Genomic DNA, 25,730 nt, shown 5'->3' with positions numbered 1-25,730 from the left:
CACAAAAATAAATCAAGACAAAAAAGTACTCAAAACAGGGAAAAAACTACGTCATTATGTCAAAAAAGACAACATTAAATCAATAAACAGGGACTAAGAATGTAGTAATAGATCTTTCATATGGAGAGGAAGTCAAGGCGATATAAAAAAATAAAAGTTAGGATTAAACTTAGAAAAATCGGGGTAAATACTAAGGTATCCACAAAGAAGACTAACAGTCCTACTCATAAAAATAAAATACAAGAAAAAAAAGACTCAGCAAAAACAAAAACGACAACAAATAAGAGGAAAAGACAATATGTAAAGATAAACTACTCAGCACAAAAAATTAAGTGGGAAAAAGAAACTGTCAACAACACACACAAAAAGATATCAAAATGACAGCACTAAACACATACCTATCCATAATTACATTGAAAGTAAATGGACTAAATAAATAAAGAGTGGCATAATGGATTGAAAAACAGGACCCATCTATATATTGCCTACAAGAGACACACCCTTAAACTTACAGACAAAAACAAACTGAAACTCAAAGGATAAAAAAAATACATCAAGCAAACAACAATCAAAAAAGAGCAGGAGTAGCAATATTAATTTCTGACAAAATAAACTTTAAAATTAAATCCACCAGGAAGGATAAGGAAGGACACTGTATAATGATTAAAGGGGCAATATACCAGGAGGATATAACCATATTAGGTATTTATGCACCCAATGACAAGGATTCAAGACACATAAACTCTAACATCTTTCAAAAGTGAGATAGACAGGTCCACAATAATAGTAGGAGACTTCAACACACCACTTTCGGTGAAGGACAGAACATCCAGAAAAAGCTCAATAAAGACATGGAAGATCTAAATGCCACAATCAACCAATTTGACCGCATAGACATATACAGAACACCATACCCAACAGCAACCAAGTATACATTCTTTTCCAGTGCACGTGGGACATCTTCTAGAATAGACTACACATTAGGTCATAAAGCAAGCCTTAGCAGAATCTAAAACATTGAAATATTACAAGGCATTTTCTCTGACGATAAGGCCATAAAAGTAGAAATCAATAATAGGAAAAGGAGGGAAAAGAAATCAAATACTTGGAAACTGAACCATACCATGTTCAAAAAAGACTGGGTTATAGAAGACATTAAGGATGAAACACACTACCTAAACTAACACAAACTGAGGTTGAAAATCTGAACAGATCTATAACAAGAGAAGAGACTGAAAAGGTAATAATAATAATAAAAACTCCCCACAGGATGAGTCCTTGAAGGTGCTGGACTCTTGGCACCACAGAGGCACTGTCGTTGCTACTGACCTCTCTGCAGATGTACTGTTACCACCAAAAGTTGGCCCACTTGAAACACCAGGGAAACTCAGCCACCAATATGTCCACGTATAAACTTTCCATGATCAGACATGGGAAGGGTGCTTGGAAAAAAGAGAAGTGCTTTTGTAGGTGGGTGGACCAGGAACTTAACAACAAAAGAATGGAGGAAGCTGGGAACTGTGGGAAGCAACTCAAGGGAGTAAACTTCGAGTTTGACTTTGTATTCATGTCCATTCTGAATTGGTCCATCCATGTGGCCTGTCTGATCCCAGAGGAATTCAGGTAGGAGTGGGTTCCTGTGGAAAGCTCCTGGCTTCACTACGGAGCCTGGACTGGTCTCAACTGGGAGCAAATGGCTTTTAATCATGGAAAAGAACAGGTGAGGCTCTGAGAAAATGCTACAATGAGACCCCGCCTCCTTTCCAGTAGTCCCTTCTGTCCTACCAGGAGATCTAAAATGACAGGAAGTATAAAGTGTGCGACTTGCGTGTGGATCAGCTGCCACCATCTGAAAGCCTAAAGGATGTTCTGGGGACTTTTTCCCTATTGGAATGAAAGGATTGCTCCAGAAGTATTAAGTGGCAAAACCATTCTGATATCTGCTCATGGAAATAACAGTAGGGCACTCATGAAGCATCTGGAAGGTATCTCGGAAGAAGACATTCTCAACATCACTCTCCCTACTGGTGTCCCAATTCTCCTGGAATTAGATGAAAACCTGCATGCCATTGGACCTCACCAGTTCCTAGACAACCAGGAGGTGATGTAAGCAGCCATTAAGTAGACGATCAAGTAAAAGTTAAGCAAGCTGAAAAATAGTCTTTCCCCAGTGTGGCCTTGGAATAGGTGTATAAGCATTGGCATGTAGTGTGTTGTGGGTGCTGATCACTCTACCCATCTCTGTCTGTGTCTCTTTATCTCTCACGAATTTGCATTTTTCAGAGCTAGGCTGTGAGGTAGAGTTTGTGCAGGTAACTTCTCTTTGTCTAGATAATGGCTTTAGGATGCCTAAGTGCTTTTGTCATAAGATTTATAAGTTAGCAGTCCTGCAAGCCCTGTTTGAATTAGTTACCAACCTGGTAACAAGTGGGGCTTGATTAAGTTCGTAAGTTTCTGAGATGGGAGAGTGTTAAGTGGAGGCGAAATTCAAGGTGTCCGTCATTCAATAAATCATCATTATTGAGTCACCATTGCCAGGCACTATTCCCAGCCTGAGGTTATGGCTATAAACAAAAGATAAAAATCCTTAAGGTTTACATTGCTATTCACTTAGTTATTTTAAGTAGTTCACTTCATCTTTATGTTTACTAAGATTTTCTGGGATGTGTGGGATTTGAAAGAGTAGATTTTGGCTCTTGCAAACTGTGGATTCTTCTAAGACCTCTTACAAATGTGGCTAATTTTCAAGGAGGATCTTCATGATGCCTCTGTCACGAGAGAGGTGTGGCTCAATAGGAATTTGTCTTTTCCTTGAGAGGGTTCAAAACCATACAGGCTTTTGTACAATTTCCAAAAATTCTGTATTTTTCTCCTTTTAAAAACACATTTTGTGTACTCACATAGAAAAAAAACACATTATTTGATGGATTGCCCTGAAATGTCTCCCTGTTTCTACTCTCTGTGTCTCTTCACCACCCAGGGCAGCTGTGTCAGCACAAGGACAACAAGGAAAAAGGAAGAAAATAGAGAAAACAAAATTGACTTGCTCAGGATTTCTCAGTCAGAAGCAAAAAGCTTGCCCCAATATTAATGTGAACAATAATCCTATGTTTCCTTTTCCAGTGTCACTGAAGAGTAAGACAGAAAAATACAGACTGAAAGAAGATAGAAAAAATAGCCTTGATTATTTCATTTGGAATTCCCTTGGTTATCTAAGCAGTGTTTGGAGCGTGGAACAGCAGGAGGTTACCAAGCAGAAAAGTTTTTTCCAGTTTTACTTATTCCTCCCATTTATGCCTTTCTCCTCGTGTACCCACCTATCCAGTGCCTCCAAAAATTGAATCCTGTTTTCAGACATGGACAACAAACAGGCACACAATTTTGGGTGAGTGAATGGAAAATACTGAATAAGTTAGGATTAGGTATTTAAATACACAATGGCCCTGCCAACAAAAAGTTAAGTGATATTTTGAAAGACTGGCTAAATTACATAATCAGAATTAGCTTAGTTGGGAGAGAGATAGATCTAGATCTCTGTGTTTCATTCCTGGGTTTTACCAGTTGTGTCTAGTTTTCCAGAATAGATGTTATACCCTTTCTTATATACTGGTTGCATCCCAGGGCTCTGGGATTCTAATAGAACTGAGTGTAGTACAATAAAACCTGCCATAGCCCGCTCCTGTGTAAGGTGGGAATCTGTCAGAGAAGGAAAACTCAAATATTTTTCACTAAAAGGAGCGATAATAAAGGTGAAAGACTGTACACTGTCTTTCAAAGGGGGAGCACTTCCGAGACCTGGAGAAACATGGCAGTCTTGTCAAATTGTGACTCACAGATTTCACTGTACAGCCATCCAAGGGACAGCTAGGTGAAAAAATTACATTAATATCTATATTATGACTGATAAGAGTATTTATTGAATTTTTCAACTCCAGTCAAGCTGTGAACATACATATTTTTATGATCCTCTTATTTACTTACATATTGCTGAGGTCTTCCAGTAAGTGTTACATGATATTTTTCATGTTAAATTTTTTTATGCTTAACTGATCTAACACATAAATATTGGTTTAAAATAATAATAGTAATGATACATTGGTTGATATAGCTTAAGAATAAGTGAAATGTATGACAGCAATGTTATAAGTGATGGAAGAATTGGAATACTGTTATGCCTGTACTACTCATGAAGTGATATAGTGCTACTTGGAAATGGATTTAGATTAGTTGTAGATGTATATTGCAAACTCTAGGGCAAACACTAACAAAACTTTAAAATGCAGTATAATTGATACGCTAAGAGAGGAGAGAAAATAGTCATATAAAATGCCCTATTAAACTAGAGAAGGCAAAAAAAAAAAAAAAAAAAGAAAGAAACTAAGAACAAGGGCAACAAATAGAAAGTATTTACCAAAAAAAAAAAAAAAAATCCTAAAATAGTAGATACTAATTAAACAATATTGATAATCACTGGAAATGTGAATGATCTAAATATATATATATATCTTAGCCTGGGTTGTCTAAATGAGCAAAATCAGTGAAATATATATATAAATTTATAGAGAGAGATTTACTTCAAGGAAATGACTCATCCAACTGTGGGATCTGGCAAGTCTCAAATACATGGATCTGGCAGAAGGATGAAGATTCCTGCTGGCTCATGGTGTTGCAGGGGCTGGTGCACTCAAGTTCTGCAGGTCAGGTGACATTCTGGGGAACACTTTTTAAAATTTTCTTTTTAAATCCTGTCTATTTATGTTCTGTTTTACTCTTATAATTGACCTATCCCTCCATCCTGAAGCTGTTGTTTCATTCATGCATTACAAATTCCTCTTCTGGACCATATTTAGGGTTCCTGAGTTACCTGGATGTCTAGGGCAGAGGAGAAAAAACCCTTAAAATGAAATACTGAGTGCATTGCTCTGGGAATTTCTTCTGAGCGTGGCTTTCCTCCATTAAATGTGGCCTTTAACATTCTGATGAGCTAATAGCAAGTATAGTGAAGAGTCTGGAATGATAAGAATTAATTTTAATAATTTGGTGCCTCAGGTTAAAAGGTATCTAGAGGAAATCAAAAGAAGTGACAATGGGGACTTGATTCTTTGCCACCTATAAGACAGAGACTTTTAACCAGTCAAGTTTTTCAAAAAAGACACAATTACAATGTCCTGTGGCTATTTATCTGACACTTGTTTCCAATCCTCTGCCTTCACTTTCAAGCCCTATACCCTAAAGAATCAGTATTGCCCACTCTTTCCTGAGTGCCTCCTGCCCAAAGCAGCTGCTGATTCCCCTTAACACTAAACAGCACTAGGGCTAACTTCCGGGATGGAGCGGCTCAGAAAATAGCACTTATATTTAAATAAAGGTGACTAATTATTATCTACCAGGAGGGTGTAGCTCAGCGATAGAGTGTATGCTTTGTATGGACGAGGTCGCAGGTTCCATCCCTGGCATCTCCACCCTTTTTCTCTGATTGGACACTATCTCAATCCAATCCTGAAGGAATACAGATTTAGTTCTAGTATTTTCCATACCATTCCTGTATACATAGAGAGTAACATCATAACCCGGTGGATTGCCTTGAATGTTCTTCCATTTGTAGGCTGTGAGCCTCTATATCCACTTAGGTGTCTGTGACAACTGAAGGAAGACGTTCAGAAAGGGTAAAAAAGAACTGGTTCCCAGCCAAATCACTTGAAACACCTGAAACAAAAGCGTGCACATTAACTGGTGGTTTACCTTGGCTCACATTTGTACTACTATTGAAGAGGTAGAAAGACAGAAAAAGGGGTGGGGAAGGGGATCGCGGATAGTTTTCTTTAGTGCGTTGTGTTTTCTGGGTCAAAGGACTAAGCCGAAGCAGAGGAGTCCATCTTATACCCACCGACTTCTCTATCCGTGTCTTGTCTAAAAATGAGAGATGGATGGCTGCAGGTCCCGAGTCTTTTTAGGTGAACGAGAGGCTTGGATCCTGGACAAGGGAACGAAGACTGTAAGGGAATTAGAAGCCTTCCTAATGGCAAGGATAAGAAATAACTAGAATCAACACATTCCCAATTGATATCTCATAATATCAATTTTCCTGTATTTCCTCACTTACTCTATTTTTCTCCTTATTTTAATCTTTAAAACATTCACTGGAAACTTCAGCTAAGATCAAAAGGAGGTATACCCATGTAAAGAAACAGGGAAAGGTTTTTTTTTTGTCAAAATGGAAAATAGATACAGGGAATTTCCGGCTTAGGTCCTATTTGAGTTAAAATGATCTGTTACCACCAGTCCTTTTTTTTTTTTTTTGTACATCTTATCATTAGTAATATGTCCTATGTACAGTGTTACTTATATTATCATTCTCATACCAACCCTGCAAAATAAAGACCAAATTTATGAAAACACTGATAGTAAAGGGAAATGATAATGAAAACCAAAAAAAAAACAAAAAATGAGGTATTCGACTTATGTAAGAATTGACTTCGGACACCATCATTAGTTGGGGACAAATAAAAGGTGAATGAGTCACAGATATGCTGGATGCTTCCTACGTAAAGAATAGCTGCTTCCTCTGTTCTTTCATGGTCAGTCTGGTCCACTGCTTGTAACTTTCTAATGCTTTATGGTTTCATAACCGTTCTATCTCTGCACGCATTCCTGTTGAATCAAAGCGTCTTTAGGAAGACACAGAATTTAATGTTCAGTCCCAGCACTCCCTTATGGGATGTCATTACTTCTCAATTTTCTTCTCCGACGAAAATATCCATAGCAGGTAGTCAGGAGAGAGACTTTCTGGCTTCCAAGTCTGCTTGGCCTCTGGTTGGTTGGTGTTGAGTATCTCCGTGTTTCTTGAGCGCTGTGGTTTGGGTTGTCCAATGACCTGTAATCACTCGTCCGCCATCGACTGCTCTGTCAATGATGGCAATAGAGAACCATTTTAAGCCATTGCGATTGAGTCAGTTACGACTCCTAACGTCCATATAGGACAGAGAGAACTGCCTCGTAGGGTTTCCAAGGAGCAGCTGGTGGACTGGAACTGTCTACCTTTTAAGTTAGCAGGTGAACTCTTAACCACTGCGCCGCTAGGGGCAAGGAAATCAGCTGGAAACTTTAGTCTGACTGAACAGATAAACAGATACGACTGCTTAAATGACTAAAAGGATTAAAGAGTTTTTGTAGGGCTCTTTCCTTTTCTCCTTTCTCTCCGTCCTTGTTTTTCTACCTTGATTATCCATGATATACTAACTAAAACCAAATATTAATGGATTAGTTGCTGTGGCAAAAGTCTGCTTGCTTTGGGGAAAGGGCTGGTTCCTTTTCTTTCTCTTCTTGTCTTCCTTCTGCTGACGCCCTGCCCTGGGAGGTGCTAAGCCCCAACAAGTAGAAATGGAAGAACACTAAAAGCAGCTACTTGGACCATCGGTTTCCTTATCCTGTGAGCAGAGCAAACATGATAAAAGAAATGAGAGGATGAGGGTTTGCTAAAAGTTGAAGTGGAGGTGCCAGGAATTGAACCAGGGACCTCGTACATGCAAAGCACGCGCTCTACCACTGAGCTACACCCCCTGAAGACTGACTGGCTTGATGATGACTTTTCTTTCGATAAAAGCATACTGATGTTTTTCCTGTGGGTTTCCTTCCACCCACCCCCCCCAAAAAAAAAAAAAACCTCGAAGAGTTGCCTAGAAAAAGACCACGGGCTAAATTCCACACTTCCTGGAATCAGTAATGTGGATGCTGACTAGCCGCGATACAAGGAGAATGTTAACTGCAATGTCGTCTGAATAACCTTTTCTGGTTCTAGGATCTTTCCGCTCCGGTAGTCCTCTCCAAGGTACACTCGCCAGCAGACTCTTTAAATGAAAGTTACTTGCCTCCACCAGGAAAGTCCCAAGAAAATCACATCTCTCTAATGTATATCACACTGATAATGACTTCGAATGCGTTGCTCCTTAGACCACTGGCAGCCACGGGCTTTAGTGCAACTGGTTAATTGAATTTCACTTCTAATTGGGTCAGTACCCTGTCCCCATCCATTCCAGCTGACTCTCATTGTTCCTGTCACTTCACACCTTCTGAGCTTGTCCTTACTTCTGCTTTCACACCTCCATCTCTATCCCTCCCTTGAGGATCATGTCCACAAATGACTTTAATGGTGGGGGAAAATTCAAAACTCCATCAGCTTTACATGAAGTGACTCTTTTCCAGACTGGAGGAATCTACAGGTCAAACGCAGAGTCAGCAAAAGCGTGGTAAAAACCAAGCAAAGCTGTCAAACTCCTTTCCCTCTAAGAACTCACTGACATAACGTTAAAGCTTCCTGCAAATATAGATGTTTGAAGAATAAAGTCAAAGAACCCTGGAAATCATCAAAATATGCCATGGATGAATCAGAAAATAGGAGGAGGTCCTGAATAATACTAAACAGTTAGGATTGGACTGGCAAGCGAAGAACGTAAGTAAGGGCTGTTCTCTCACTGGGATGCTTTCAGCTTAGCCTGTAGGGCAGGTGATCTGTACAGTGAGTCCAAAGCCTGTTTATCCAGGATCCTCCATGTGATACTGAGGAACATATTGCAGGCAGTTCTCTACTTAAAGACTTACAGTACTGAAGTTAAGTATTCACTGGTGTTAAAATTAAATAATTCCTCCAGAAACCTGGACAATGCTCCAAAACTTCTGGGCATTTTATCCTTAAATATCCATCTGCAAACCAACCTCATTAATCCTTCTAGAATGCCTGTTCTTGTTTTCCCAAGAACCGTGCTCACTTTGAAGTATCAGATGGTAGATCCCTATATAGATGCCTAACCTAAAATTTTCTTTCTCCCAAAACCTGTATCTCTAGGATTCTATGTGTTCCATGTGACTTGTTATTCTGCACTACTGTGCCAACTGTACACTCTTTCTTTTACCACAAGATTGTAAAGGGCATATAAGGAAAAAATGGCTTTGTGATAGGCCCAGCAGTTTCCCTAGAATTGACAGAAATTGGGACCTTTCCAATCCTGGGAAAGGACATGGGACTTTTAGACCTTTAGGACTCTCCCAAGTAAGCTATCTCTGTCACACCTTTACTTTCAACGACACTAATAATTTTCTCAGCTTTCTGTTTGGAAAGCTTTCCTAGAGAAATGTCGTTCCCTATGTTCTTGTTCTGATGAACTTTGGTACTCTTGTGCCGCCCCGTGGGGTGATTGATCCTAAATATTATTGCCAGCAGAGAAGGAGACTGTGAAGCAGAGGGGGAAGGCATGGAGGGAATCACTGTGTATGTCCTCAGCCTTCTGTCTTTTCATTGTCACAGGACAAACTAAGAACACAAAAGGACCCGTCAACAAAGATGGTTAACAGATTGTCTGAGAACATCTTTACTTTCTTTCAATTCATATACATACATATGTATCTACAAATACATACATATATACATTTACATAGACATAATTTTATACGTATGTATAGTTTTTGGTCCTCAGTTAACCACAAACTGGAGTTCAAGTGAGCACAATCTTTCCACTTTCTCTTATTCCTTCTAGTCTTGCTTGTTCTGATGCAACCACCTTGGGAGGTACACTGGGATTTGAAACAGTGGAGTTTCTCCCTGGCCAACTATCAGACCTGCGAAGACCTCTTAGAAATATAGCTAATATTTCAAGGAGGATCTTCATGATCTTTCAGTCGTGAGAGAGGTGTGGCTCAACGGGAGTGCGTCCATTCCTTGAGAGGGTTCAAAACCATGCACACTCATCTGCTTTTTACAATTCCCATATTTCCGTTCTCTTCTCCCTTTGAAAACACGTTTTGTGAATTCATATGGAAATAAACACATTATTTGATGAATTGCCTTTAAATGTTTCCCCTTTTCTACTCAGAAGCCAGAAGTCTGCTACCACATTAATGTGCTCAATAATCCTCTGTTCCCCATTCCAGTGTCACCAAAGAGCAAGACAGAAAAAGGACTGGACTGAAAGAGGAGAGAAAGAACAGGCTCGATCATTACATTTGGGATTTCCTTAGTTTCTTAAGCTGTGTTTGGAGAGCTGGACAGCCTGAAGTTACCAAGTAGAGAAGCTTCTTCCTCTTTTTCCTTCTATTGCTTGCACTTCTCTACCAACCCATCTACGGTCTCCAAAAACTGGATCACATTTTTCAGACATGGATGGCAACAGACCTCATATAATTTCGGGTGTGTGAATAAACAATGTTGAATGAGATCTGTGTTTAAAAGCTCACTAGTCTTCTACACAGTACTTTGAGGTGTAATTAAGATTGTACCTCTGGCAGCTGAGATAGTTCCGTTGGGAGAGTGTTAGACTGGAGATGTAAGTGTCCCTGGTTCAACCCCGAGTTCCGACAGTTTTGTTTACATATGCATAATTATTGTCATCCTTTTTAAATATGACGATTGCATTCCAAGACCTTAGGAGGGTCAAATTTCAACAAACAGATTCGGAGAGAGGAAGTTAGCTCAGTGGTAGAGGGTATGCTGTGCACGTAAGTAAGCCCCGGTTTTGATGCCAGGCACCTCCACTGTTTTTCTCTGATCCAACACTATTTAAACGCATTTTTTAAGGAATGGAGCCCTGGGGTAGTTAAGTATCGGGCTATTAACCAAAAGGTCACCGGCATATTCTCTGAAACAGTATGGGGCAGTTCTATCGCGTCCTATAGTGTCACTATAAGTAGGAATCAATTCCAGGGCAACCGTTTTTTTGTTTTTTTTTTTTCCTTGAAGGAATACAGATTTAGTTCTAACATTTTCCATTCCATTCCTGCACACATAGAAAGTAAAAGCATAACCCGGTGGGTTGCCTTCAGTGCTCTTCCATTCATTGGCTGTGAACCTCTACATCCTCTAAGGACACTGTGGCAAAGGAAGGAAGATGCTCAGAAAGGGGAGAAATGAAGAACTGGAACCCAACGGAATCCCTTGAATCACCGGAATCCAAAGCGTGCACATTAACAGGTGCTTCACCTTGGCTCCCATTTGTTCTATTTTTAAAGAGAGAAAAAGGGATAGGGGATTGGGGGGCGCCGACAATTTTCTTTAGTGCCTTGTTTTCTGAGCCAAAGGAAGGAGCACAAGCGGAGGAGCCCATCTTAATGCCCTCAGATTTCTCTACCGGTTCTCGGTCTAAAAACAAGAGAAGGACGGCTGTAGATCCTGAGTCTTCTTAGGCGAGCGAGTGGCTTGGACTCTGGGCAAGGTAACGAAGTTTGTCAGGGAATTAGAAGCCTTCCTAATATGAAAGTAGAAGAATCAACACATTCCATAGTATCAATTTTCCTGTATTTCCTCACTCACTCCATTTTCCCTGTTATTTTAAATCTTTAAATAAAACATTTATTGGAAACCTCAGTTGACATCAAAAGGAGGCAGACTCATGCGAAGCAGCAGCGAAAGGTTTTCCTATCAAAAAGGAAAATAGATACAGGTAGTTCCGACCGAAGTTCTACTTGAGCTACCAAGAACCGCACTTACCACAGGCCCTTGTTTTTGTTTTCTGTACTTCTTATCGTTAGTAATATGTTCTACATACAAGGTTGTTTATGTTATCATCCTCATGCCAACCCCGGAAAATAAAGAACAAATTTATAAAAATATTGATAATAAAAGGGAACAGTGATGAAAACTAAAAACAAACAAAAAAAATGTATTGGACTTATGTAAGAATTTACCTGGGACACAGTCGTTAGTCGAGGACCACTATAAATAAAAGTGAATTGGTCATAGCTATGCTGAATGCTTTCTTTGTAAAGAATAGCCGCTACCTCTGTTTCTTCATGGACCATCTTATCACATTTGCTTTGTATGACCAGTAAACTTCTAGGAATTTCCACTCCACTGTTGGTAATTTTCCAATGCTTTATAGTTTCAAAAATGTCTCTATATGTATTCCTGTTGAATCAAAGCATCTTTAGGAAGACACAGAATTTGATGTTTGTTCCCAATACTCCTATCTGGGATGTCATTACTTCTCAATTTCTTCTCCAAAGGAAATATCCATAGCAGGTAGTCAGGACTGCCTGGCTTCCAAGTCTGATTGGCCACAGGTTGGTTGTGTTCCTGGGGTCAATTATTTATTTGTTTTAGAAAGCACGTTATCAAAAGAGGAATTGTGGTCATTTCATCTGTTAGCTCTTTTTTTCTTGTTATGCACTTGTTCTCTCCAGGCAATTTATTGAGAGGTGCGGGTGGGGTGAGTTATACTGGCTTCATAAAATGAATTAGGAAGTATTCCCTCCTCTCTCATCTCCTGGAAAAGACTGTACATAGTTTGTGTTAACTCTTTAAATAATTGTTGGACTATTCTAATTAATCTTTCTGGACCTAGATATTCTTTTTTGGGTGGTGGGATTTTTAAAATTCCTAAATCAAATATCCTTAAGAGTTATAGTGCTATTCAAAATACATATTCATACTGGGCGAGTAGTGGTAGTTTATGATGATTTTTGAGGAACTGGTCCATTTCAATTAAGTTGTCAAATTTATGTTTGTAGCATTGTTTATGGTATTTCCTTTGTTGTCTACAGAGTCTATAAGTGATATCTCATTTCATTCCTGATGTTGATACTTTGGGTTTTCTTACTTTTTTTTTTTCTGAGTCTTGCTAGAAGTTTGTCAATTTTATACATCTTTTCAAAGAACCAACTTATTGTTTCACTGATATTCTCTATTGTTTTTAATGTAATTTAATTCTGCTCTTATTTTTAGTGTTTCCTTCCTTCTGCTTGATTTGGGTTTATTGTGGGGTTTTTCAAAAATTTTTTAGGTTCTTCAAATGAGAGCTTAGATAACTGATATGAGGCTTTTTTTCTTTTCTTCTGTATGCATTTAGTACTACAAAATTCTTTCTCAGTACTGCTTTACTTGTTTCCCACGAATTTTGACATATTGTATTTTCATTTTTATATCCTTGAGACTTCCTCTTCGACCTACACATTATATAGAAGTGTGTTGCATAGTTTCCAAGTTGGAAGATTTGTTTTATCTTTTTGTGACTGATTTTTAGTTTGTTTCCATTTGGCCAGAGAACCCACTCTGTATGATTCAATTCTTTTAAATTTGTTGATGTTTGTTTGATGGCCCAGACTATATGCTGTATTTTGATACATGTTCCATAGGGACTTGAAAAGAATGTGTATTTTGGTCCTGTTTGGTGAAGTGTTATATAAATGTTGATTTAGCCGGTTGGTTGGTGGAGTGTTTTAGTTTTCTTATATCTTTGTTGATTTTCTGTTTAGTTGCTTTTCAATTATTTAGAGATAGGGGTTGAAGTCTCCAACTATGATTGTGGATTTTTCTACATCTCCTTTCAATTCAATCAGTTTTTTCTTCACATATTTTGTAGCTCTGTTGTTTGGTGCATATACGTTTAACATTCCCATTCAGGTAGTCCTGACTTACATTAGATTCGTGTTACAATGAAACGCACAACTTTTTTTTTTTAATCTTATCATTAGTAATTTATAATACAGTGTGTAATTTGTTAATGTCATGGTATCTGTAAGTTCGTATGTACTTCTTCCAACCTCCCAAGACAAATAAAGATTAATTTATAAAGATACTGGTAATAAAAGGCAATCATAATGAAAACTAAAAAGAGAAAGTGAGATATTCGACTGACAGCAGAACTGACTCAGAAAGAAGTCATCAGAACGGAATGCTGCTGTAAGTTGGGGACTTCCTATTCCTTTTGGTAGATTGATCCTGTTATTGTTCAGTGATGTCTATTTCTGTCTCTGCTAATTCTTTGTTCTGAAGTTTACATTATTTGATATAAATATAGCCACTCCTGTTTTCTTTTGATTAATGTTTGCATGATATATCTTTTTAAAATCCTCTTTAATTTCTACCTTACTATATAGGTATATATATGAAATGAGTTCCTTGTAGACAACTTATACAGGCTGTTCCCAGGTTACAAATGCCTGACTTCAAGGCAACTCCTTTTACCCTTTAATGTTATGTAAATCTGCCCTCACTTTGAAATGATTAAGCCAACCCTACTCCAACAAATTCTTCTCCACAATGACTTTTACATGCTGCATGTACAGCTTTTAAATCATTGAAAAGGCTTCTTGGCTGTTCTTGCCCTAAAGGAAGGTTAAATAAGAACCATATGCACCGGTTTTGACTTACCTAAAAATTTGCATTAAAGATTTAAACACAGGTAGAAATGGCTACTATTTCTTTTCCCGTTCTGGTTTTCTTCAGATTCCTGTAGGGGAAAGAGGGAAAAAAGAGAGAGTGAAGACACAAAGCTTCTAAGAGAAGTAACTAGGGTAAAATAAAGAGCGTTTTTGTAAGAGAAATAATTGAGAGTAGAATACACGTCAGCTGAACATGGACTTGAATCCTATACTCTCAGATTGAAAGTCCGATGTTTGCCGACTGAGCTACCCAGGTCTATCCATGCTTTTTTACTGAGCTCCTAGCTATATTGCAGTTGCAACGCACTAACTACTCTTTGGCAATCTTGTGAGAGCCTTCTTCTCTGTCCTACAGGTTCTCTATGAGTCAGAATCAACTCGATGGCAACGGGTTTGTTTTTTTGATTATATGAGGCCAATTGGTTTCATATTCCAAGTGTTCCGATAGTTTTCCTCGAATTCTCTTTGTTGGCAAGAATATTTTTTTGAACGAGCTGCTGTCGTCGGTCGGATCATTTCTCTTCCTTCTGTCTTTGTCTTTTATCTCTTTAGATTTTAACTACCAGAGAGGCGGCCCCTAGAGAAAGCACTGCTGGGTTTCTGACCATACAGCTAGACGTGGAGGACTTCATTGCTTGCCAAATGTTGTGATTTTATCCCTTTGTTTCTTATTTCCCCCCGCAGCTATTTTTCCGAAAGCGACACGAATGCTACTCTTCTTCGTATCTTTCTGCATTGTCTTGTACATCTTTCTTGAAGCCTTGGGAAACGGGAAAAAAGAATTGGAGAGCATTTGAAGACCTGCAAGAACATACCATAATGATGGAGATGTAAAAGAGCCTGGGCTTAATCTTCTTAATCCTTGGGCTTGCCTTTCTTAATGATCCAACTTGTCTTATCAGTGTGAGCCACTACTTCTTCTCAGTTTCTTTCTCCTCTTCCTCTTCCTTCATCATGTCTTTATTCACTGTTTGCTGCCATATCCAAAGAAGGAGGATAATTATCTTGATGAATTAATGTACATTAGGACATACCATCCAGAATACGATCCAAGATCGTTCATTAGTCTTGACCTGAACCTGGAGAAGATATGGTATGGCGAATCTGGGAACAAATGCGGAAGTTTTGGTGTGAAGGAAAGACTAATCTCTCTGGGGAGGAAACACAGAGTATTGTTTATTTCTAAAAAAAAAAGCTCCACACTTCAAGGAACCAAGGGTATGTGAAAACTGAGAGAATTTGTAATTGCTGTACTTTAGGAATTTGTGGATTTCTCTTCTCTCCTACCCTATGAATATATAAAGCACCGTTTGGGGTGGGTCACACAAAATTGCCTTGGATTCATTTCTGGATCAATACAAAGAGAACTAGGGAAAGACTTTTAAGTGAAATACCTGAGGGGTTAGCATTTCAATGAGAGAAGGGCCCCTCCAAGCTATTGTGGCTCTCTTCTCCCCATGTGAAGTACTGTGGAAGTCACCAAATGGCACAGCAGACCTCTGGACAACCAACCAAAGGAGGTTTGGGACCCACTACCTCATCCCACCTCCATATCAAGTGATTCTTCTACTTGTTGACAGAGGATTAAATTGTTGAAAACTATGTTATGAATGGACTAAAATAAAACATTTTCCTGGTGTTAAAAAAGGGTATTTCTGACAGGAGGAGCTCTTGTTTGAGCTTCCAGACCTTTCTTCTTGTAGCAATGCCATCTTTGAGACTGGAAAGGTCAGGGCATACCAGCCTTTGGAGCTTCTTCTCCTCATGCTGTCATCTGCTCCCCTTTATTGAAGAGTTTACCTCTTGGCTCTTATTTCTCCACCCAAAAGCATCATAATTATCAGTGACTTAGTGGAGAGCGCCCTCGAGGAAATACATCACTTCTGATCATCACACAGTTTATTACTTCTATGTACTTGTTTTCAGTGGTCGCAGTTGCTACTTGATTCCTCTTCAAATGTTGTTAAGTTTTCTTCCAATTTCAAAGTTAAACATTTGAAAACAGAAATGAATGCTCCCTAGCAACACTTTCCCTTCAGATTTGGACTACTTCTTTAATGTATTGGTCCTGTGGCCTGAAGGATAAGGCCTCTGATTCCGAGCCAGAAGATTGAAGGTTGGAGCCCCTTCTTGGTGCCTTATTTCTGATTTGGCAAGAAGTAGAAGCTTCTTGGATTGGCTTCAATGGAGAGTTTGTTTTAGGAAACATGAGCAATTGAGAGGCATCTATTTATTCTTACTCTTCTCTGCACCCTCTCTCGTCAACCCTGTACATAGCCCTTTGGCTACACCTCCCACAGAAATATTTGGTGTGATATGAAGTGACCACGTTATGTGACTTTATTTAAAGTTCTAAAGACAATTAACTGGAATTCTGTAGGTGAATGTAAGAAATGTAGAATGGAAGGAATTTTAATCGGTACTCGCCAATGCTCGTGTTATTTTAAATGACCTAGGAGTGTGCGCACTGTGGGACGTTTTCTACAACTTGGTGTTTGAAAACCTTCAATGAAAGTCTTTTGACGTTCAACCAGAATAACCGCTGTGCTAAAACCCAGAGTCACACAAAAAACTTTTAAGACCTGAAAGCTAATCTCCTCTCAGACTAAATTATTATGGCCAGAGACAGCACCGATTGAATTTGGAAATTACGATTTCAGTGTTCCTGTTGAGTGTCTCCGCATTTCTTGATCGCTGTAGTTTGGGTTGTCCAAGGGCCTCTTATCACGCATCCACCATTGACTGCTTTGTCAAGGATCCTAAGAGAGGGCCGTTTTAACCCACTGAGATTGAGTCAATTCTGACTCATAACGTCCCTATAGGACAGAGTAGAACTGTGCTCTAGGGTTTCCAAGAGCTGCTGGTGGGCTTGAACTGTCGATCTTGTGGTTAGCAGCTGAGTTCTTAACCACTGTGCCACTAGGGGAAGAAAAGGAGTTACAAGCTTTCCTCTGGTCTGACTGAGCAGGTATGACTGCTCAGACGATTAGAAAAATTAAGAAGTTTTTGTAGGGCCGTTTAGTGTTCTCCTTTCTCTTTGTCCTTGTTTTTCTACCCTGATCTTCCATGATATGCTAACTAAAACCCAGTATTAATGGACTGGTTGTTGTGGTGAAAGCCTTCTTGCTTTGGGGTAAGGACTGGTTCCTTTTCTTTCTCTTCCTTCTTGTTTTCCTTCTGCTGATGTCCTGCCCTGGCAGATACTAAGCCACAACAAGTAGAAATGGAAGAACATTAAACACAATCCGTTGGACCACCAGCTTCCTTTTCCTGTGAGCAGAGCAAACATGATAAAAGAGATGAGAGGGTGAGGGTTGCTAAGAGGTGAAGTGGAGGTGCCATGACTGAACCAGAGACTTTTGCATGCGAGGCAAGCGCTGTACAACTGAGCTACACCAACTGAATGGCTCCCTGATGACTCCTCTTTTTATAACAGCATACTGATATTTTTTTCTGTGGTGTTCCTACCCCCACGCCCCCCAAAAAACAAAAAACCTAAGAGTTGCCTAGAAAGAGACCACTGGGTTAAATTCCAATCTTTCTGAAATCACTGATGTGGGTAGTGTCTAGCGGCTTCACGAGAAGAAGATTGTAGGCTGAATAACCGTTTCTGTTCTAGGATCTTCCCACTCCGGTAGTCGGCTCCAAGGTCCACTAGCCAGCAGACACTTTAAATGAAAGTTACTTACCTCCACCAGGAGCATCCCCAGAAGATCACAGGTCTCCAACGTATATTACACTGATAATGACTCTGAAAGGAGTGCTCCTTAGACCACCGGCAAACACCGGCTTTAGTTGAGCTGGCTAATTGAACTTCATTTCCAGTTGGATCAGTGCTCCGCCAGCATTCCTTTCCCAGTTGACTCTCATTGCTCCTGTCACATCACACCTTCTGATCTTGTCCTCTTAGCTCTGGTTTCACAACTCCATCTTTATCCATCACTTTAGGATTATTCTCACAAAGGATTTTATGGGTGGGAGAATTTTCAAAACTCCATCCGCTTTAAATGAACTAACTTTTTTTTTCCAGACTGGAGGATCTACAGGTCAAAAGCAGTCAGGATGGCAGAGCAATGACCGAACAAAGCTGTCAAACACCCTTCACCCTGAGAACCACCGATAATAATGGTAAGGCTTTCTATGGATATAGATGTTTGAAAGAATAAAGTGAAAGAGCCCTGGAAATCATCAAAATGTGCCATCAGTGAACTGGAAAATAGGAGGAAGTCCTGGATAATGCAAAACATAATGGGTTGGGTTGGCAAGGAAAGCCAAAGTTAGATCTGTTCTCTCACTTTGATGCTTTCAGCTTACTTGTGTATGGCTCATGATCTCTACTTTGAGTCCAAAGCCTCTTTATCCAAGATCCTCCATATGATATTGAAGAAAGTATTCCAGGCAGATCTTTATTTAGAGGCTTAAAATACTGAAATAGTGGTAATAAAAATTAAACAATTCCCCAAAGCCTGGACTGAGCTCCTTCTGTGCATTTATTTTATCATTAAATATCCCCCTATAAACCAACCTCATTAATCCTTCCAGAATGCCCCTTCTTGTTTTCCCAAGGACCTTGCTCACTTTGAAGTAAAAAATGGTAGATGTCTAACCTACAAGTTTCTTTTTCTCAAGACCTGTATCTCTAGGATTTTGTGTATTCCATGTGATTTCTTCTCCTGAACTACTGTACCAACTGTACGTTCTTTTATCACAAAATTGTAAACAGTATATAAGCCAAAAAAAAAAAAAAAAAAGGCTTTGCGATAATTGCAGCAGGTTCTCTAGAACTGACAACCCCTTTTCAAACATTTCTCACTTCTCAATAAATAGTTGAACTCTTTAGTCCTATTGTTTATCACCCTGGGGAAGGCAGAGAAGGTTGGAGGCATGCAGTTCCAGCTCTCCTAGTCTTAGGCCTTTAGAAAATTTACTTGAGAAAGTGAGTGTTAAAACCCCCCAAAAAACACCTTTTTTGGGGGGGCGGTTAACACTCACTTTCTCAAGTAAGTTTTCTAAAGGTCTAAGAGACATCATTTTGACATAAATGGAGGAAATTTCCAACCTTGGGAAAGAATCTGGTACTTTCACAGCTTTAGTCTAGCACCGTCCCAACTGAGCTGTGTATGTCATACCTTTACTTTCACCGAAGCTAATGATTTTCTCAGCTTTCTGTTTGGAAAACATTCCTTGAGAGATACCCTTCCCTATTTTCTGGCTCAGAGGATTTTGGGAACGATGTGCCTCCACGTATAGTGATTGATCCGAAGTATTACTGCCAGCTGAGGCTGAGGTGGGGAGTCAGACCCAGAATGGGTGGAGGGAATCAATGGATAGGTCCTCAGTCTTCTGTCTTTTAATTGACACAGGCCCAACTCAGAACACAAAAGGATCTGTTAACAAAGATGGTTAACAGATTGTCTGAGGACCTCTTTACTGTTCTCTCAGTTGTTTTCTCTGTTTCTCAGTTAACCACAAAACAGAGCACAAGTGAGCCTATTCCTTCTGGTCTTGCTTGTTCCAATGCAACCAGATTGGGAGGTCTAGTGGGATTTGAAACAGTGGAGTTTCTCTCTGGCCAACATTCAGATCTGCGAAGACTCCTCAGAAATGCAGGTAATATTTCAAGGTGGATCTTCATGACCTTTCTGTGGTGAAGGAGATGAGGCTCAATGGGAATGTGTCCTTTCCTTAAGGAGATTAGAAACCAAACAACTTCTCTGCTTTTTATAGTTCCCAATATTTCTGTCCTTTTCTCCTTTTCAGAACATGTTTTGCGGATTCATATGGAAATAAACACCTTATTCGATACATCATTACCTTTAAACGTTTCCCAATTTCCACTCCAAAACAAGAAGGTGGCCACCACATTAGCATGCTCTATAATCCTCTGTTCCCCTTTCCAGTATCACTGAAGAGCAAGACTGAAAAAGAAGGACTGAAAGAGGAGAGAAAAAACAGACTCTTTCATTTCATTTCAAATTCCATTAGTTTTCTGAGTAGCACTTGGAGCCTGGAACAGCCAGACGTTACCAAGTAGAGAAGCTTCTTCCCGTTTTACCTTTTTCTCTCCTTTGTCACCCTCCTCCTCCTCTACCAACCCATCAAACGTTCCCAATAATTGGATTGCATTTTTCAGGCATGGGTGGCAACACAGCCCATAAAATTTTCGGTGAGTGAGTAGATAATATTGAATGAGGTTCAGCACTTAAAAATACATGAACCTTGTAAGTAAAAAGGTTAAACGGTACTTTGAAAGGGTAACTAAAAATCCTTTCCTCAACATCTGAAATAGCTCAGTTTGGAGAGTGTTAGCCTGTTAAATCTACAGTCCCTTCTTCAATCCTGGGTTTGGCAGTTTTGTTTATCTTTGCATTATTATTACTATCCCTTTTCTTATATAACGATTGAACCCAAGACTTTGGGATTGTAATAGAACTAAATGTAGTAAATAAATGTAGTAAATTCATCCAGAAGAGAACTTTTTTTTTAATGATTTATGTATTTCTATATTGTCAGTACACTTTTTACTGATTTTAGCAAATTCAACCAGGTTGTGTACATACATATTTTTGTCATCCTCTCCTTTATTTACACATTACTATGGTCTCCCATGAAGTGTTGCATATTTTATTCAAAATTAAAAAAAAAAATTAGGAGCCCTGGTGGCACAATGGTTACCAGCTAAGCTGCTAACCTAAAGGTCTGTGGTTCAACCTATCTAGCTGCTCTTCAGAAGGAGGACCTGGAAATCTGCTTCTGTGAATATTGCAGCCTAGAAAACCCTATGGGATGGTTCTACTCTGGAAATTGTGGGGTAAGAAATTCTAATGTAGTACATGATGTTGTACTTATAAAGTGCTTGGCTACTAACAGAAAGATCAGCAGTTCGAACCCACCAGCGGCTCCCAGGGAGAAAGAGGTGTTAGTCAGGTTCCATAAAGATTACAGCAGTGGAGGTTTTATAGGGGCAATTGTATCCTCTCTTATAGGGGAAACCCTATGAGACAGTTCTGCCCTGTCCTATAGAGTCACTATGAATCAGAATCGAGTTAAAGGAAATGCATTTTGGTTACACTTATGAGTCTTTTCTTCTTTCATGTTATGTATGGGGAGGTGGGGGAGAAGGGATGGTTTTAATTGCAAGAAATGTTTAAAGTCCTGTAGAAAAAGAATCATTAATTGGTATGAGTGTATATACGTGGGTGTGGTGTATGCAAGAAAAATTTTGTGATTAAAAAAACCTGGGTTTGTATCTTGAGCTCACCCCATTATTAAATTGTTGGAATAAGGAAACCTGTTGAACATCATCGAACTTTTAAACAATTTTGAGAACATCTTGAATTTTCTTCCTAAAAAAACATCCCTACAGCCTTACACCCCTGTTTGAAATGTCCAAATCTCAAATTAATTCTGTTTGAGGAAGGAACAAAAATAAATATTTCTATATGAAAAATTCTGCTGAACTTTTAAGAAGGAAACTAGAATTCTGAACAACGACCTCAAGTGGCAGTGAAGTCATCAAGACTCATTCGTGGACATTCCATATTTCTCACTCTAACATCAACCTCTTTCTTCACATTCTTTATTAGGGATAACAGGTAATGTGTGTGTGTTTGTTGTTTTGATTTTTTTTTTCTTATTTTCACAATGTTTTGGTTTCACGGTGTCTGTTTTCCACTGGAAACTCCTGGACACTGTCAGGAGAAAATAACCTACGGTGCTCCAACCTCAGAACTGCATCAAGTTGCAAAAGGAAAAGTGTACAAAGTGAGAATCGACATGAGGATAAGGACGTTGACTGTACAGAAATTGGGGAGCAGATACTTTATCCACTAGGTCATACAGCTCATCTCAGCTCAGACGATGGCATTTTATTTAAGAAATACTTGATTGGACAGAGTATCATAGAGTGTTTTATTGCCTAAATAAGCAAGAATTCCTTTATATTCTGTTGAGGTGGGAGACACAGGGCAATTACCAAAATGTAATTAGCCTCCATTCAATATCTTAAAAACGAGGCCAATGATTACTATGTAAAAACAGATGCTGTAAAGATTGAAAGAGATCATGCCTGTAACCACATTTTTTTGGGGGGGGGGTCAGGCGCACCTTAGTCTTCAAGGTGACATCTTTGCTCTTCAACACTCGGAAGAGGTCCTTTGCAGCAGATTTACCCGATGCGATGCGTCTTTTGATTTCTTGACTGCTGCTTCCGTGGCTATTGATTGTGTATCCAAGTAAAATGAAATCCTTAACATCTTCAATCTTTTTGACCCAAGCCATGGTATTTTCAATCGCATCATATGCACATGAAAGCTGGACAGTGAATAAGGAAGACCAAAGAAGAATTCACGCCTTTAAATTGTGGTGTTGGTGAAGAATATTGAATATACCATCGACTTCCAAAAGAACGAACAAATCTGTCTTGGAAGAAGTACAGCCAGAATGCTCCTTAGAGGAAAGTATGGCGAAACTGCGTCTTACATACTTTGGACACGTTGTCAGGAGGGATCAGTCCTTGGAGAAGGACATCGTGCTTGGCAAAGTACAGGGTCAGCGGAAAAGAGGAAGACCCTCAAGGAAGTGGATTGACACAGTGGCTGCAACAATGAGCTCAAGCATAACAACGATTTTAAGGATGGCTCAGGACCGGGTAGTGTTTCGTTCTGTTGTGCATAGGATCGCTATGAGTAGAAATCGACTCGACGGCACCTAACAACAACCTTGAGGAGCAACACCTTCAGAGAAAAATCCCCTGGTTTTTCCTGCAAAGGGAGGGGGAAAAGTTACCATTTTAAAATAGTCCTCTTTTTCTTCACAATGGCCCGCCCTCAAGGGAAACTACTTTTTCAGAGCCTGAGAAATGAAACCATGTGGCTCGTTGGTCTAGGGGTATGATTCTCGCTTAGGGTGCGAGAGGTCCCGGGTTCAAATCCCGGACGAGCCCGTTTTGAAAACTCTGGTGACGTAGTTGTAAGTGCTACAGCTGCTAATCGTAGAGCTCGGTGGTTCGAATCCGCAGGCGCTCCTTGGAAACTGTATTGGGCAGTTCTACTCTGTCCTATACAGTCGCTACGAGTTGAACTCGACTCGACGGCAGTCTGTTTGTTTTTTTAACCAACAAGGATTTTATCAGATCATTTTTTTTTTTTTTTAACCCGTGTGGAAGAAGAGAAACACCCAACTGCAGCCTACTCTAGCTTTTCACAAGGAGGAACGGAAATACCCAGCTAAGCCCCCTCTAGCCTTGAGGTGAGGGAGAGTTTTGTAACTGAAAAGGCTAAAAAATACTTTGAAGGTGTATCTAAAAATCATGCCTCAGAGCAACAGAAATAGCTCCTGATTCTGATACTTTGTGTTTTCCTCCCCCACCCCCTTTAAAAAAATTTTTTTTTTTGGTTAGTTTTTGTCAGTCTTGCTAGAAGTTTCTTAATTTATTCATCTTTTGAAAGAACCAACTTATTCTTTCATTGATTTTCTCCATTTTGTTTATTTTCAATTTAATTTATTTCTGCTCTTATTTTTACTGTTTCCTTCCTTCTGCTTGATTTGAGTTTATTTTGCTCTTATCTCTCTGTCTCTGTAAAGCTTACAGCCGTGGAGACTCTATAGGGGAAATTGTACCCTGTCTTATATAGGATACCCTATGAGACAGTTCCGTCCTCAAGGGAAACTAGTTTATCATAGCCTAACCAACAAGGATTTTATGAGACCCTTGCCAGTGTGGGGAAGCCTTGGTGGCGTAATGGTTAAGTGCTGTGGCTACTAAACAAACGGTCAGCAGTTCGGATCCGCCAGGCGCCTCTTGGAGACTCTATGGGGCAGTTCTACTCTGTCCGGTAGAGTGGCTATGGGTTCAAATTGCCTTGATGGCATTGGGTTTAGGTTTTTTTTTTTTTTAACCCTTGTGGAAGAAGGAGTATAACCAACCACAGCCCACTCTAGCCTTTCACGTGGAGGAAGTGAAATACCCAACTCTGCCCCCTCTAGCCTTGGAGATGGGGGAGAGCTTTGTAAATGAAAAGGTTAAACAATACTGTAAAGGTATATCTAAAAATCATGTCCCAAATCGGCAGAAATAGCTCATTTGAGAGAGCCTTAGCCTCAAGATCTAAAGGTCCCTTGCAATCCCGGATTTCGGCAGATTTGTTTTCGTGTACATAATTATTATCCCTTCTGTTTTTTAAATAATTTTTATTGTGCTTTAAGTGAAAGTTTACAAATCAAGTCAGTCTCTCACATATAAACTTATATACACCTTACTACATACTCCCACTTACTCTCCCCCAATGAGTTATTATCCTTTTTTTAATGCAAGAGTTGTATTCCAAGGCCTTAGGATTGTAATAGAACTAAGAGTAAAAAAAAAAAAAGTGTAGATAACGTTTAAGAAATGGATTCCCAGACGGGGGATGTAGCTCTTTGGTAGACCATATGCTTTGTATACATGAGGTCCAAGCTTCGATCCCTGGCATCTCCGGGATTTTTCTCTGACGTAACACTGTTTAAACCCATCGATTAAGGTATGGAGCCCTGGAATAGTAAAGTAGTTAAGAACTGGGCTACTAAGCGGAAGGCCAATGGCAGGTTCTTGGAAACACTAGGACGGCAATTCTGTCGTGTCCTATAGTGTCACTATGAGTTGGAATCTACTCGACTGCCGCCTCTTTTTTTTTTTTTTTTTTGAAGGCATACTGATTTAGTTCTTCTAGTATTTTCCCATGCCATTCCTGAACACATAGAAAGCAAAAACAACCCTGTGGCTTGCCTTGAATGCTCGTCCATTCGTAGGCTGTGAGCCTCTACTTCCCCTAATGTGTCTGTGACAAAAGAAAGAAGACGTTCAGAAAGGGGAGAAACGAAGAACGGGATTTCAACGGCAACACTTGAATCGCCCGAATCAAAAGCGTGCACATTAACAGGTGGTTCTTGGCTCCCATTTGTATTAAAGAAACAGGAAGACAGAAAAAGGGGCGGGGGAAGGTTCCCGCGGACAGTTTTCTTTAGTGCCTTGTGTTTTCTGGGCCAAAGGACTGAGCGGAAGTACAGAAGCTTATCATATGCCCACTGATTTCTCTACTGGTGCTCGGTCAAAGCAGAGGAATAGACAGGTGGTGATTCCGAGTCTTTTTAGAGAAGTAAGTGACTTAGACACTGAACAAGGGAACGAAGATTGTAAGGAAATTAGAAGCCTTCCTAAAACAAAAGTAGAAGAAATAGGCAGAATCAACATATTCCCAATTGATATTCCATAATATCAATTTTCCTGTATTTCCTTGCTCCATTTTCCTCCTTATTTTAAGTCTTTAATTAAAACATTTACTGGAAACCTCGGTTAACATCGAAAGGAGGCAGGCACATGTGAAGATGCAGGGAAAGGTTTTTCTGTTGTTGTAGGGGAAAAAACATCACAAAGTTTAGTAAAGCAAAAAGAAAGCTGTATTCGGCATATATTCAAAAAGGCAAAGGCTGAGAAGCAGACCAACATGCTGCCAGAGCTAATGTCTGCCCAAGTCCAAGGAGGTATTACAGAGTAAGCAAGAATGGGAAAACGCACAAGCACGTTTCACAGCCATGTCTGCCCG

The 25,730-nt window shown here is 39.6% G+C and overlaps 2 non-coding genes and 1 pseudogene across 2 annotated transcripts; 2 read left to right on the top strand and 1 right to left on the bottom strand.

The window, feature by feature from the left end:
* Nucleotides 1-1,399: 1,399 nt before the first annotated feature.
* LOC100671237 (bisphosphoglycerate mutase-like) lies at nucleotides 1,400-2,160 on the top strand (annotated as a pseudogene).
* Nucleotides 2,161-7,488: 5,328 nt separating this feature from the next.
* Nucleotides 7,489-7,560, bottom strand: TRNAA-UGC (transfer RNA alanine (anticodon UGC)). The gene has a single exon. It is a non-coding gene; the product is annotated as a tRNA-Ala (tRNA).
* A 15,460-nt stretch (nucleotides 7,561-23,020) lies between these two features.
* On the top strand, nucleotides 23,021-23,092 carry TRNAP-AGG (transfer RNA proline (anticodon AGG)). The gene has a single exon. It is a non-coding gene; the product is annotated as a tRNA-Pro (tRNA).
* The last annotated feature ends 2,638 nt before the right edge of the window (nucleotides 23,093-25,730 follow it).

The sequence above is a fragment of the Loxodonta africana genome, chromosome 1 (assembly GCF_030014295.1).
Source record: "Loxodonta africana isolate mLoxAfr1 chromosome 1, mLoxAfr1.hap2, whole genome shotgun sequence".
Classification (NCBI taxonomy): Eukaryota; Metazoa; Chordata; class Mammalia; order Proboscidea; family Elephantidae; genus Loxodonta; species Loxodonta africana.
The sequence above is the reverse complement of the archived record's forward strand: the minus strand, read 5'-3'. Positions and strand labels throughout refer to the sequence as shown.